We start from the raw sequence: 16,049 nt of genomic DNA on the forward strand, positions 1-16,049 counted from the left end.
CACAAATACACACCACTAGATGTTTAGCCTCAACACCTGGGCATGTTGACTGTTGTTGTATCTGAGGCCGGAGGGAAGAACACAGGATGTCCTGTCTTGATTAAGGGCACTCATAAATATATATATATATATATATATATATATATATATATATATATATATATATATATATATATATCCTGGGGATAGGGGAGAAAGAATACTTCCCACGTATTCCCTGCGTGTCGTAGAAGGCGACTAAAAGGGAAGGGAGCGGGGGGCTGGAAATCCTCCCCTCTCATTTTTCTTTTTTTTTTTTTTCCAAAAGAAGTAACAGAGAAGTGGGTCAGGTGAGAATATTCCCTCAAAGGCCCAGTCCTCTGTTCTTAACGCTACCTCGCTATCGCGGGAAATGGCGAATAGTATGAAAGAAAAGAAAAAGACATATATATATATATATATATATATATATATATATATATATATATATATATATATATATATATATATATATATATATATATATATGCAGATAAATCACAAAAGAAAACGTGACTAGGAAATATATTGGTGACCACAAGGAAAGTTAAACACGAAAATTTGTGCGCTTTCGTAACAATTCACACACACACACACACACACACACACACACACACACGCATATATATATATATATATATATATATATATATATATATATATATATATATATATATATATATATATATATCCAAAATAACATAATACAGGCGCAATATGAGACCAGCAAACACATGATGTAGATTTAATTTGTTTAACACTATGAAACTCATTTGCATACCTATATAGGCACTTGCCATCTCAAGCATGATGCGAGTGTCGCGTCCCTCTTGGCAAAGAGAGGTGTTAAACAGAGAAATATCTAAGATAATCTTGCCTATGAGCAGGTATAACTCGTATATACATTTTCTTTTTTTTTTTTCATCTTCAGCCACTTAAGTATAAGGGCAACGTTACTGATTTATTAAGGAAGGACGACCCTTTAGGGATCCTAAAGTACGACCCTTGAATATGGAGACCTTAGCCTTGGGGACAGTAAAGTACGACCCATGAATATGAGCATGAGGGACTGGCCCAATATTAGGCACATAATTAAGGCGTCACTAAGCCACTTTGCACCTTCGCCTGCTACCCCATGTTGGGAAGGTTCTCATCAAACCACCAACAGACACTTGGCCTAAGTACATCTTGACAACAAAGCCTTTTCTAAATCTACACATTAAAGCTTTCACAAAGTTCCAAGCTTCCAGGATAAAGCGGAACAAAGCTTTAGCATTTCCCATGACGACTGAGGTCCCATCCAAGCCTCGTCAGAGCCTTAGGTAAGAACTTAACACGAGTTGTGCTGAAATGATCGGGATAAGATCACTTTAACTTCAGACAATGCTGACGGAGAATGGCAGCAAGTGGCGCTCGAGTGGGAGACGGCAGTAGAGCAGGTAGGAGATGGCAGGGGAGCTGTGGGTGTTGCCTGGGGGAAGGTGTGGTTGTCGTATGGCGAGCTGTAGTTGTTGCCTGGAGAGCTGTGACTGTCTGGGAGCTGTGGTTTGCCCAACACACACACATACACACACACACACACACACACACACACACACACACACACACACACACACACAACACACATATTACCTACAAGAAAATATCCATTTCGCAACACAAGCTTATAATTCCACCCACGAAAAGCAACAGTCCAACAGAAAAAGTAACACACAAAGTCGTCATCATCACCTGTGCCTTTACACCTACACCCACACCCTTTGTCCCTCCTCCAGCGGGAGGGATCACAATCAGAAACCCTGCAATGGAGGAGGGATCAGGGTTACACTGCTGGTTGCGACACGGGGTGAGGGAAGTGGTTCAGACATGGCAGTCAGTCCCCATGTTTGGCATCAGTTCCTCCCGCTTACGACAGCGGCTCAACCTGAGTTCCCTGTATTCTGATGGGCTCATTTGAGCCTGATTTCCTTGTCTTCTGATTAGCACTTTTCCAGTCGATTGGTAAATGACTGACCAACGGTTGACCCTGATTCTCTTTGTGTTCCGAAAGGGAACTTTTGCGTCACTGTCCGCCCGTCTGAGGCAGAACATTCTCCAGCTAATCCGATGGCCATTTGTCTGAAGTAATCGGCAACATTCTGGGTCACGAATCTCTATTGCCATTCTGGGTTAAGCCGCCCCCATAAACATATCATGAAGGTAACAAGAACCTCATCGAATCACAACAGACAACATGCCAAGAGGTCATTGGGAGCCCCGTCCAACAACAACTTGACGCAGACAGGGCCTTCCTCGCAAGAGATAGACAGATCCAATGAACACGTCCAGGTACTTTCTCTTTCATAAGACGAAACTGCGCCAGTGCAGTATCCACTGAGCATTTCAACAAAGTCTAGCCAAAGGGGTGGCCAAGGGGAGGCTATAAGGGATAGACAAAGGATTGGTCCCTACAGCTTAAAGAGCACCTTCCTCAAGTAACCAAGAGGGCTGACCCGTCGATCATACAATCGAAATGTTTCTCGTTTGAATATCATGCAGCTCGAGCCACAATAATCCAGGGTCGTACCGTCCTGGTCATGGGCCGTGCTGTCGTGCTGAAGGCACACATACCGTCGTGCTCAAGGGTCGTTCTGTCCTGCTCAAGGGCCACACCGCCATCTTTAGAGGTTTAACGAGAGGCGATGGAACAAAGGCGACACGAGTCATTAAACCAGCTATGTTAGAAATGCGTATAAACCAAGAAGTCGTGCGTAATTAAAAGAATCGTAATCAAGGTTTTTACCTGAGGTTCGACAAGACACTAACCACACATACACTTTCGTCCTTCGCTCACACCTTTCTGTTTGACTCAGCCATACGTCGTCTGATGAGAGCTGACAACTGTCGGTAAGTGTAAACGAAGATGTTGAGTGTGTGAACGCACTCGAGAATAAGAACTATTGAGGTGAGTGCACCTCACGGGAAGAGATATGGGCTCATGTTTAGTGTGAGTTTAAAGTGCGTTAAGTACATCAAAAGTACATTACTTTACACATAACTGTGTTCAGGCACTTAAATTTGTTTATGAAATACGGTTCTGAAGGGTTAATGGGTCAGAAAAAGGGAGAGATGGTGCCATAAATAATGAAAAATGGGGCGCATTTGCATTCAGAAAGAAATACAAGGACTGGATTGAGCAACACTGAGTACGGCAGGGGAGGGTGAGGAGGCCAGAGGGTGCCAACCAGTATGACTATCGTTTTACAATGAAGACGGTGAACCATCCAAATAGTGAGATGATCTGGGGTTGCTAAATGGTGAAAGGAAGGTTGTACTTCTTACTTAAAAACACTACAATGAATGGAGATCGGTACATTAAGATGCTAGAGAACCATCTGTAATTTTTTTAGATGGTTCATGGGTGGGATAACTCTATGTATGAAGTGCCCCCTGCCATAAGGCGTGAAAGGTGATGAACTGATTATCAGAGTAAAATATTCAACTGCTGGAGTGGCATGGGAACTCCCCAGACTTTAACCCAATTGAGAACGGCTGGAACTCGATTGCTTCCTGTAACACCTCATCAATGGCTCACCTCATTCAGGAGATCAACACAAAACATGGACCTAGAATACCTCAGGAGCCTTTTCAATTCGATGGCCAGACGTCTGCAGATGGTAATTAAAGGCCAAAGCACTAAAATGTAAGTGTGACGTTTATTTTTGTGGGACTATGACGTGGAGGGACACAAGTTTCCTTTAGTAGACAAAGTTTCCTTCCTTTTTTTGCGGACACGGTATTGAATAGGATATATAAGCAACTGGGAAACCGTATCCAAAAATCGTAACGTATGAATCTCATTTCGAAGACCAACCATTCAATCGAGCTATGTAGCTGAAGGTACCTGACCAGTTAGCTTCCTCTTAGCTTGGCATGGAGTAGCTGTCAGCAGCTGCGGCGGGGTAAGCTTACACGACGTCAACAGGAAATGAAACTTTATTTTTTTTCTAAATCAAAGCCAAAGAAAAGCCATCCTTGGCTCTCGGCAGTGGTTGCGCCCGTGTGCGCCGGATGCTTGGAGAAGTGGTTGCGCCCGTGTGCGCCGGATGCTTGGAGAAATGGTTGCGCCCGTGTGCGCCGGATGCGTGGAGAAGAAATCGTTGAAAAATATGGTTCGTCAAGTCGAATGGAAGGAGGGAAGGAGGGAAGATGAGACGAAAATGACACCCAGACCTACTGATCCAAATTATCAGTCACCGTTAACGGTACTGCTCATTTCCATGAGCAGGTGGATCACGGGGAGACAGACGTGCTAGTGGATGAGTAAATTCCACCCTTAGGACCCGTGACGTGCTAGTGGATGAGTAAATTCCACCTTTAAGACCCGTGACGTGCTAGTGGATGAGTAAATTCCACCCTTAAGACCCGTGACGTGCTAGTGGATAAGGAAATTCCACACCCTTAAGACCCGTGACGTACCAGTGAATGAGTAAATTCCACACACTTAAGACCCGTGACGTGCTAGTGGATGAGTAAATTCCACACCCTTAAGACCCGTGACGTGCTAGTGGATGAGTAAATTCCACCCTTAAGACCCGTGACGTGCTAGTGGATAAGGAAATTCCACCCTTAAGACCCGTGACGTGCTAGTGGATGAGTAAATTCCACCCTTAGGACCCGTAACGTCTAGTGGATGAGTAAATTCCACCCTTAGGACCCGTGACGTTCTAGTGGATGAGTAAATTCCACCCTTAGGACTCGTGACGTGCTAGTAGACGAGTAAATTCCGCCTTAAGACCCGTGACGTGCTAGTGGATGAGTAAATTCCACACCCTTAAGACCCGTGACGTACCAGTGAATGAGTAAATTCCACCCTTAGGACCCGTGACGTGCTAGTAGACGAGTAAATTCCACCCCCTTAAGACCCGTGACGTGCTAGTGGACGAGCAAATTCCCCCTTAAGACCCGTGACGTGCTAGTGGATGAGTAAATTCCACCCCCTTAAGACCCGTGGACCAGACAGACCCAGGCAGTGACTTACAGGCGTCTCCTGTGCCAGTTAAGCATTATAACCCCTGTCCACGAGATACCCCAGAAGCAGCGCCTCTCACAGCTGGACGGACCTACCTGGACCTACCTACCCTGTGGACGGCCAAGGCGCGTTTGACTGACGGGCTGAAGAGTCCGACCTTGTGAGGTGGTGGGGGGGATACACGGGTGAGAGGTCATACCTCGCGGGAGGATATACTGACCTCGAAGGTTCAGTTGCTGGCGCGACCTCGCTTCAGGCAGGGAGATGCAAGCATGATGACAAGGAAAGGAAGAAGTATCATGTTCAGTTCTACAGAGACGGGATCCCCAGCCCCTCAAAGGCCTGCAGAGAACAGGAGAAAAAAAGACAAATACTTCCATTACCCTTGACGTCTGCATGCATGACAATGCTTCACGTGTAGCTCATCCTGGGAATATTATGTTTCACGTGTAGCTCATCCTGGGAATATCATGTATCACGTGTAGCTCATCCTGGGAATATTATGTTTCACGTGTAGCTCATCCTGGGAATATCATGCTACACGTGTAGCTCATCCTGGGAATATCATGTTTCACGTGTAGCTCATCCTGGGAATATCATGTTTCACGTGTAGCTCATCCTGGGAATATTATGTTTCACGTGTAGGTCATCCTGGGAATATCATGTTTCACGTGTAGGTCATCCTGGGAATATCATGTTTCACGTGTAGCTCATCCTGGGAATATTATGTTTCACGTGTAGCTCATCCTGGGAATACTATGCTTCACGTGTAGCTCATCCTGGGAATATTATGTTTCACGTGTAGCTCATCCTGGGAATATCATGCTACACGTGTAGCTCATCCTGGGAATATCATGTTTCACGTGTAGCTCATCCTGGGAATATTATGTTTCACGTGTAGCTCATCCTGGGAATATCATGCTACACGTGTAGCTCATCCTGGGAATATCATGTTTCACGTGTAGGTCATCCTGGGAATACTATGCTTCACGTGTAGCTCATCCTGGGAATATCATGTTTCACGTGTACCTCATCCTGGGAATATCATTGTGCTTTTTTCCCCAGTAAGAACAAGAGGTGTCTATACAGAGAGGCAAGTCAAGGGTTATGACACGATTATATTCACATTCTGGTAAGTTCCTAATTGGAAAGTTATCTTATCCTTGAAAAAGGAAAATAAATTACGTCTGGTTATCCAATCTTGATGATTCTAAACTGTTATAATATCATTCAAGTATCAGAATATCGAGTCATTCACAATATTGAGACGTTATCCAATCCACGCAGCTACGAATATTCACGGACCAAATATCTCTCAGCGAACGAATCAAGAATGACTGGTGTTCTTTCGAATCCGCTTATGAGGTAGAATTTGGTTCGTAACTTTGTTTTATCGCTTCATTTTTTTTTATCTATTTACTTATTCGCTTTATTCTTTATCTATTTACTTATTTAATATTTATTCATTAATTTTTCTTGGGAGGGGAGTGAGTGAGGAAGGGAGGGAGGAAAGGCTCTCCTTGAAACTGAAATCCTTACCTGGTCCTTCAGGTATATAATTCTTTTTCATTTCGTGAATTTCTCGTGAATTCTCTCTCTCTCTCTCTCTCTCTCTCTCTCTCTCTCTCTCTCTCTCTCTCTCTCTCTCTCTCTCTCTCTCTCTCCTCCTCCTCATCACCAGTGGTGACCCGTCACCTCTACTAGGCCTGGCCAGTCTTGACCTTACCCTCATTTGCACTTGATCCCCCACCACCATCGACCATCACCACCATCGACCATCACCACCAGCGACCACCACCACCAGCGACCATCACCACCAGCGACCACCACCACCAGCGACCATCACCACCATCGACCACCACCACCAGCGACCATCACCACCGGCGACCATCACCACCAGCGACCATCACCACCGGCGACCATCACCACCAGCGACCATCACCACCAGCGACCACCACCACTAGCGAGCAACGTAAGACTTTTGTTAATCATCTCTTGTGATTTTGTCCAGCCTCCCTCGAACACGAAGGCACGACCCTTGAACACGACGGCACGACCCTTGAGCACGAGGGTACGACCCTTGAGCACGACGGCACGACCCTTGAGCACGACGGTACGACCCTTGAGCACGACGGTACGACCCTTGAGCACGACGGCACGACCCTTGAGCACGACGGTACGACCCTTGAGCACGACTGTACGAACCCTTGAGCACGACGGTACGACCCTTGAGCACGACTGTACGACCCTTGAGCACGAGGGTACGACCCTTGAGCACGACTGTACGACCCTTGAGCACGACTGTACGACCCTTGAGCACGAGGGTACGACCCTTGAGCACGACTGTACGACCCTTGAGCACGACTGTACGACCCTTGAGCACGACTGTACGACCCTTGAGCACGACTGTACGACCCTTGAGCACGACTGTACGACCCTTGAGCACGAGGGTACGACCCTTGAGCACGACTGTACGACCCTTGAGCACGACTGTACGACCCTTGAGCACGACTGTACGACCCTTGAGCACGAGGGTACGACCCTTGAGCACGAGGGTACGACCCTTGAGCACGAGGGTACGACCCTTGAGCACGAGGGTACGACCCTTGAGCACGAGGGTACGACCCTTGAGCACGACTGTACGACCCTTGAGCACGACTGTACGACCCTTGAGCACGACTGTACGACCCTTGAGCACGACTGTACGACCCTTGAGCACGAGGGTACGACCCTTGAGCACGACTGTACGACCCTTGAGCACGACTGTACGACCCTTGAGCACGACTGTACGACCCTTGAGCACGAGGGTACGACCCTTGAGCACGACTGTACGACCCTTGAGCACGAGGGTACGACCCTTGAGCACGAGGGTACGACCCTTGAGCACGAGGGTACGACCCTTGAGCACGACTGTACGACCCTTGAGCACGACTGTACGACCCTTGAGCACGAGGGTACGACCCTTGAGCACGACTGTACGACCCTTGAGCACGACTGTACGACCCTTGAGCACGACTGTACGACCCTTGAGCACGACTGTACGACCCTTGAGCACGACTGTACGACCCTTGAGCACGAGGGTACGACCCTTGAGCACGACTGTACGACCCTTGAGCACGACTGTACGACCCTTGAGCACGACTGTACGACCCTTGAGCACGACTGTACGACCCTTGAGCACGACTGTACGACCCTTGAGCACGACTGTACGACCCTTGAGCACGAGGGTACGACCCTTGAGCACGAGGGTACGACCCTTGAGCACGACTGTACGACCCTTGAGCACGACTGTACGACCCTTGAGCACGAGGGTACGACCCTTGAGCACGAGGGTACGACCCTTGAGCACGAGGGTACGACCCTTGAGCACGAGGGTACGACCCTTGAGCACGACTGTACGACCCTTGAGCACGACTGTACGACCCTTGAGCACGAGGGTACGACCCTTGAGCACGAGGGTACGACCCTTGAGCACGAGGGTACGACCCTTGAGCACGAGGGTACGACCCTTGAGCACGACTGTACGACCCTTGAGCACGAGGGTACGACCCTTGAGCACGAGGGTACGACCCTTGAGCACGAGGGTACGACCCTTGAGCACGAGGGTACGACCCTTGAGCACGACTGTACGACCCTTGAGCACGACTGTACGACCCTTGAGCACGACTGTACGACCCTTGAGCACGACTGTACGACCCTTGAGCACGACTGTACGACCCTTGAGCACGACTGTACGACCCTTGAGCACGAGGGTACGACCCTTGAGCACGACTGTACGACCCTTGAGCACGACTGTACGACCCTTGAGCACGACTGTACGACCCTTGAGCACGACTGTACGACCCTTGAGCACGACTGTACGACCCTTGAGCACGACTGTACGACCCTTGAGCACGAGGGTACGACCCTTGAGCACGAGGGTACGACCCTTGAGCACGACTGTACGACCCTTGAGCACGAGGGTACGACCCTTGAGCACGACTGTACGACCCTTGAGCACGACTGTACGACCCTTGAGCACGACTGTACGACCCTTGAGCACGACTGTACGACCCTTGAGCACGACTGTACGACCCTTGAGCACGAGGGTACGACCCTTGAGCACGAGGGTACGACCCTTGAGCACGAGGGTACGACCCTTGAGCACGAGGGTACGACCCTTGAGCACGAGGGTACGACCCTTGAGCACGACTGTACGACCCTTGAGCACGAGGGTACGACCCTTGAGCACGACTGTACGACCCTTGAGCACGAGGGTACGACCCTTGAGCACGAGGGTACGACCCTTGAGCACGAGGGTACGACCCTTGAGCACGAGGGTACGACCCTTGAGCACGAGGGTACGACCCTTGAGCACGAGGGTACGACCCTTGAGCACGAGGGTACGACCCTTGAGCACGAGGGTACGACCCTTGAGCACGAGGGTACGACCCTTGAGCACGACTGTACGACCCTTGAGCACGAGGGTACGACCCTTGAGCACGACTGTACGACCCTTGAGCACGACTGTACGACCCTTGAGCACGACTGTACGACCCTTGAGCACGAGGGTACGACCCTTGAGCACGACTGTACGACCCTTGAGCACGACTGTACGACCCTTGAGCACGAGGGTACGACCCTTGAGCACGACTGTACGACCCTTGAGCACGACTGTACGACCCTTGAGCACGAGGGTACGACCCTTGAGCACGACTGTACGACCCTTGAGCACGAGGGTACGACCCTTGAGCACGAGGGTACGACCCTTGAGCACGAGGGTACGACCCTTGAGCACGAGGGTACGACCCTTGAGCACGACTGTACGACCCTTGAGCACGAGGGTACGACCCTTGAGCACGAGGGTACGACCCTTGAGCACGAGGGTACGACCCTTGAGCACGACTGTACGACCCTTGAGCACGAGGGTACGACCCTTGAGCACGACTGTACGACCCTTGAGCACGACTGTACGACCCTTGAGCACGAGGGTACGACCCTTGAGCACGACGGCACGACCCTTGAACACGACGGCACGACCCTTGAACACGACGGCACGACCCTTGAACACGACGGCACGACCCTTGAACACGACGGCACGACCCTTGAACACGACGGCACGACCCTTGAACACGACGGCACGACCCTTGAACACGACGGCACGACCCTTGAACACGACGGCACGACCCTTGAACACGACGGCACGACCCTTGAACACGACGGCACGACCCTTGAACACGACGGCACGACCCTTGAACACGACGGCACGACCCTTGAACACGACGGCACGACCCTTGAACACGACGGCACGACCCTTGAACACGACGGCACGACCCTTGAACACGACGGCACGACCCTTGAACACGACGGCACGACCCTTGAACACGACGGCACGACCCTTGAACACGACGGCACGACCCTTGAACACGACGGCACGACCCTTGAACACGACGGCACGACCCTTGAACACGACGGCACGACCCTTGAACACGACGGCACGACCCTTGAACACGACGGCACGACCCTTGAACACGACGGCACGACCCTTGAACACGACGGCACGACCCTTGAGCACGAGGGTACGACCCTTGAGCACGAGGGTACGACCCTTGAGCACGACTGTACGACCCTTGAGCACGAGGGTACGACCCTTGAGCACGACTGTACGACCCTTGAGCACGAGGGTACGACCCTTGAGCACGACTGTACGACCCTTGAGCACGAGGGTACGACCCTTGAGCACGAGGGTACGACCCTTGAGCACGACTGTACGACCCTTGAGCACGACGGCACGACCCTTGAACACGACGGCACGACCCTTGAACACGACGGCACGACCCTTGAGCACGAGGGTACGACCCTTGAGCACGACTGTACGACCCTTGAGCACGAGGGTACGACCCTTGAGCACGAGGGTACGACCCTTGAGCACGACTGTACGACCCTTGAGCACGAGGGTACGACCCTTGAGCACGACTGTACGACCCTTGAGCACGAGGGTACGACCCTTGAGCACGAGGGTACGACCCTTGAGCACGACTGTACGACCCTTGAGCACGACTGTACGACCCTTGAGCACGAGGGTACGACCCTTGAGCACGAGGGTACGACCCTTGAGCACGACTGTACGACCCTTGAGCACGAGGGTACGACCCTTGAGCACGAGGGTACGACCCTTGAGCACGAGGGTACGACCCTTGAGCACGAGGGTACGACCCTTGAGCACGACTGTACGACCCTTGAGCACGACTGTACGACCCTTGAGCACGACTGTACGACCCTTGAGCACGACTGTACGACCCTTGAGCACGAGGGTACGACCCTTGAGCACGAGGGTACGACCCTTGAGCACGACTGTACGACCCTTGAGCACGAGGGTACGACCCTTGAGCACGAGGGTACGACCCTTGAGCACGAGGGTACGACCCTTGAGCACGAGGGTACGACCCTTGAGCACGAGGGTACGACCCTTGAGCACGAGGGTACGACCCTTGAGCACGAGGGTACGACCCTTGAGCACGAGGGTACGACCCTTGAGCACGAGGGTACGACCCTTGAGCACGAGGGTACGACCCTTGAGCACGAGGGTACGACCCTTGAGCACGAGGGTACGACCCTTGAGCACGAGGGTACGACCCTTGAGCACGACTGTACGACCCTTGAGCACGAGGGTACGACCCTTGAGCACGACGGTACGACCCTTGAGCACGAGGGTACGACCCTTGAGCACGAGGGTACGACCCTTGAGCACGAGGGTACGACCCTTGAGCACGAGGGTACGACCCTTGAGCACGAGGGTACGACCCTTGAGCACGAGGGTACGACCCTTGAGCACGAGGGTACGACCCTTGAGCACGAGGGTACGACCCTTGAGCACGAGGGTACGACCCTTGAGCACGACTGTACGACCCTTGAGCACGAGGGTACGACCCTTGAGCACGAGGGTACGACCCTTGAGCACGACTGTACGACCCTTGAGCACGAGGGTACGACCCTTGAGCACGAGGGTACGACCCTTGAGCACGAGGGTACGACCCTTGAGCACGACTGTACGACCCTTGAGCACGAGGGTACGACCCTTGAGCACGAGGGTACGACCCTTGAGCACGAGGGTACGACCCTTGAGCACGACGGTACGACCCTTGAGCACGAGGGTACGACCCTTGAGCACGAGGGTACGACCCTTGAGCACGAGGGTACGACCCTTGAGCACGAGGGTACGACCCTTGAGCACGAGGGTACGACCCTTGAGCACGAGGGTACGACCCTTGAGCACGAGGGTACGACCCTTGAGCACGAGGGTACGACCCTTGAGCACGAGGGTACGACCCTTGAGCACGAGGGTACGACCCTTGAGCACGAGGGTACGACCCTTGAGCACGACTGTACGACCCTTGAGCACGAGGGTACGACCCTTGAGCACGAGGGTACGACCCTTGAGCACGACTGTACGACCCTTGAGCACGACTGTACGACCCTTGAGCACGACTGTACGACCCTTGAGCACGAGGGTACGACCCTTGAGCACGAGGGTACGACCCTTGAGCACGAGGGTACGACCCTTGAGCACGAGGGTACGACCCTTGAGCACGACTGTACGACCCTTGAGCACGAGGGTACGACCCTTGAGCACGAGGGTACGACCCTTGAGCACGACTGTACGACCCTTGAGCACGAGGGTACGACCCTTGAGCACGAGGGTACGACCCTTGAGCACGAGGGTACGACCCTTGAGCACGACTGTACGACCCTTGAGCACGACTGTACGACCCTTGAGCACGAGGGTACGACCCTTGAGCACGAGGGTACGACCCTTGAGCACGAGGGTACGACCCTTGAGCACGACTGTACGACCCTTGAGCACGACTGTACGACCCTTGAGCACGAGGGTACGACCCTTGAGGACCACCACACACACACACACACACAACACACACACACACACACACACCACACACACAGCCACACCCAACACCACACCACCACACACAGCCACACCCAACACCACACCACCACACACAGCCACACCCAACACCACACACACCACACAAGCCACACCCAACACCACACCAACACACAGAGCCACACCCAACACCACACCACCACACACAGCCACACCCAACACCACACACCACACACACAGCCACACCCAACACCACACCACCACACAGCCACACCCAACACCACCACCACACACACACCACACCCACACCCCACAACCACCCACACACACAGCCACACCCAACACCCACACCACCACACACAGCCACACCCAACACCACACCACCACACACACAGCCACACCCAACACCACACCACCACACACAGCCACACCCAACACCACACCACCACACACAGCCACACCCAACACCACACCACCACACACAGCCACACCCAACACCACACCACCACACACAGCCACACCCAACACCACACCACCACACACAGCCACACCCAACACCACACCACCACACAGAGCCACACCTCCTGCCTGCATTACTTCTCCATGAGTTCATTACTGTTGCATTATCGGGCGCATGAGAACCGCTCCCTTAAATGATTGATACGACGATCCAGACAACATTCCAGACCTTGGAGTCTACATGGCTGACCCCGAGTAACACTGGCTGTATCACACAGACAGTCAGACAGACAGACAGACAGACAGACAGAGACAGACAGAAGACAGACAGAGACAGAGACAGACAGTCAAACATTCGGTCAGACAGACACTGAAACAAACAAACAGACAGACAGACAGAAGACAGACAGACAGAAGACAGACAGAGACAGACAGACAGAGACAGAGACAGACAGTCAAACATTCGGTGAGACAGACACAGAAACAAACAGACAGACAGACAGAGGCTGAGACAAAGGAAAACTTACGATGTACCAGAAAAATGGAGAGAGAAAAAAAAAAATGAAATACGAGTGGTCTGACCCGCCCAGCTGCCACCAGGGACAACAAGAAAGGACAACTTGGGACCTCCTGTGTGGGACACAGAGACTACGAAAACTTAGGACCTTCTCTATGTTCAACAAGACTTAGACAACTTAAGACCAGCGTAAGAAATGTCCTTTGACCTAGATACTCTTAATAATTTAGGACCTGCAGCTGTGGGATCAAATACTAAGCTGGGGTGAAGGGCACATTGCAGGGGGTGGGTGGAGGCCAGTATAGAACGTACAGTGGGTACAATAGCAGGGGGTAGGTGGAGGCCAGTTCAGAGTGTACAGTGGGTACAATAGCAGGGGGTAGGTGGAGGCCAGTTCAGAGTGTACAGTGGGTACAATAGCAGGGGGTAGGTGGAGGCCAGTATAGAACGTACAGTGGGTACAATAGCAGGGGGTAGGTGGAGGCCAGTTCAGAGTGTACAGTGGGTACAATAGCAGGGGGTAGGTGGAGGCCAGTATAGAGCGTACAGTGGGTACAATAGCAGGGGGTAGGTGGAGGCCAGTATAGAGCGTACAGTGGGTACAACAGCAGGGGGTAGGTGGAGGCCAGTATAGAGCGTACAGTGGGTACAACAGCAGGGGGTGGTAGGTGGAGGCCAGTACAGAGTGTACAGTAGGTACAATAGCAGGGGGTGAGTGGAAGCCAGTATAGAGAGTACACTGGATACAATAGCAGGGGGTAGGTGGAGGTAATTAAAAAGCCAGTTATAGACAGTGACAGGTCATTTAAGAACGCATACCAAGTCAGAGGCTTTGGGAAGCGGGGGAGGAGGTCAATATAGGGTTTCCCATGGAATCCTTGTTTAAGAGAGAGTGATGATGTTAAGACCCTGAGGGACTTGATCTGACGGGGGGTTCAGACTGACGCATCCTTTCCCTGCGTGGCTCTCAAAGCCAGTCTCCCCAGTTACCACTCGGGACATCAGTAGTATGATGGAGGGAACAGCATGGAGGGAGGGTAAGTGGAGTGGTTAGAGAGGCGTGGAGGGGATAGGGCAAGGCTCTCACAAACGTCTAAGGCTGCTTGATGAAGGCTTCCGGATGTGTGAATGTGTCAACGATGACTTTCGGGCACGTGAATCGGGAACAGAAATAACAACACGAGCGTCAGGCTGGCACAGCGAGTGACGGACTGGCTGCCTACAACACACTTCTGAGGGTGTGGAGGACGTCAGATGGAGCTCTGGTGACCCAGTGCTCTTGTGTCGTCTCTTACACGTTCCACTACCTCCTCCTCCTCTTCCTCGTCCTCCGACAGGACACTTGGCTAGCCTCTCTCTCTCTCTCTCTCTCTCTCTCTCTCTCTCTCTCTCTCTCTCTCTCTCTCTCTCTCTCTCTCTCAGGCAACACTCACTCTGCTCTTCTGCTTAACCAAGACACAAGACTCCGAGTTTATAATGAGGCTATTATGACAGCTGAGTGAGTGCCTCTCACCAGAGTGGATGAATTCTGAGCATTACCTCAGTACGTAACATTTTCAGTTTTAAGGTGGAGGTTCCAGTCACAGACAAAAGCCCACATCGAGGCTGGGCCTTAACTGAAATATAGAAAGGATTAAGAAAAGAGGAAAAGGAAGAGACAAGGAAAGTATTTTCGAATTTTGGAGGAATGAAAACCTGTCTTTAAAAAAATGCAAGATCATAGATACTGGGAAAAACATGAGAAGGTAGAGAGGTCCAAAGCTTCGAGGTGTAGGGAGAGAGACAGTTATCAAAACGGCCTACCCTCGAGTTGCCAGAGGCCACAGAGTAATCATGTGACGCAGCAACTTGCCGAGTATTTGACCCCCACAGCTCCGTACGTGCCTCACCAAGCTGCTTGGATTCAGAGTACGTTCTGAGAAGGTAGAGAGTTCCAAAGCTTCGAGATGTAGGGAGAGAAACAGTTATCAAAACGGCCGACCCTCGAGTTGCCAGAGGCCACAGAGTAATCATGTGACGCAGCAACTTGCCGAGTATTTGACCCCCACAGCTCCTTACGTGCCTCACCAAGCTGCTTGGATTCAGAGCACGTCCTGAGTTCGTGATCCCAGTGTCAGCTTTACTTACGTGTTGAGTCCAGATGGACGAGAGAGACAGAGAGA

The 16,049-nt window shown here is 51.8% G+C and overlaps 1 protein-coding gene across 2 annotated transcripts in view; it reads right to left on the reverse strand.

Annotated features, from left to right (window-relative positions):
• Positions 1-16,049, reverse strand: part of LOC139746021 (rho GTPase-activating protein conundrum-like) — a 361,826-nt gene that overhangs the window by 119,118 nt on the left and 226,659 nt on the right. Inside the window, exon 1 of one of the 2 annotated variants that reach the window (XM_071656822.1) lies at positions 16,015-16,032. The exons of the other annotated variant lie outside the window; for it this stretch is intronic. The gene's annotated coding sequence lies outside the window, so the exon portion shown is untranslated. Of the gene's footprint in view, positions 1-16,014; positions 16,033-16,049 lie in introns of those variants that run through there. 2 annotated transcript variants of the gene reach the window in all.

The sequence above is a fragment of the Panulirus ornatus genome, chromosome 63 (assembly GCF_036320965.1).
Source record: "Panulirus ornatus isolate Po-2019 chromosome 63, ASM3632096v1, whole genome shotgun sequence".
Taxonomy (NCBI): Eukaryota; Metazoa; Arthropoda; class Malacostraca; order Decapoda; family Palinuridae; genus Panulirus; species Panulirus ornatus.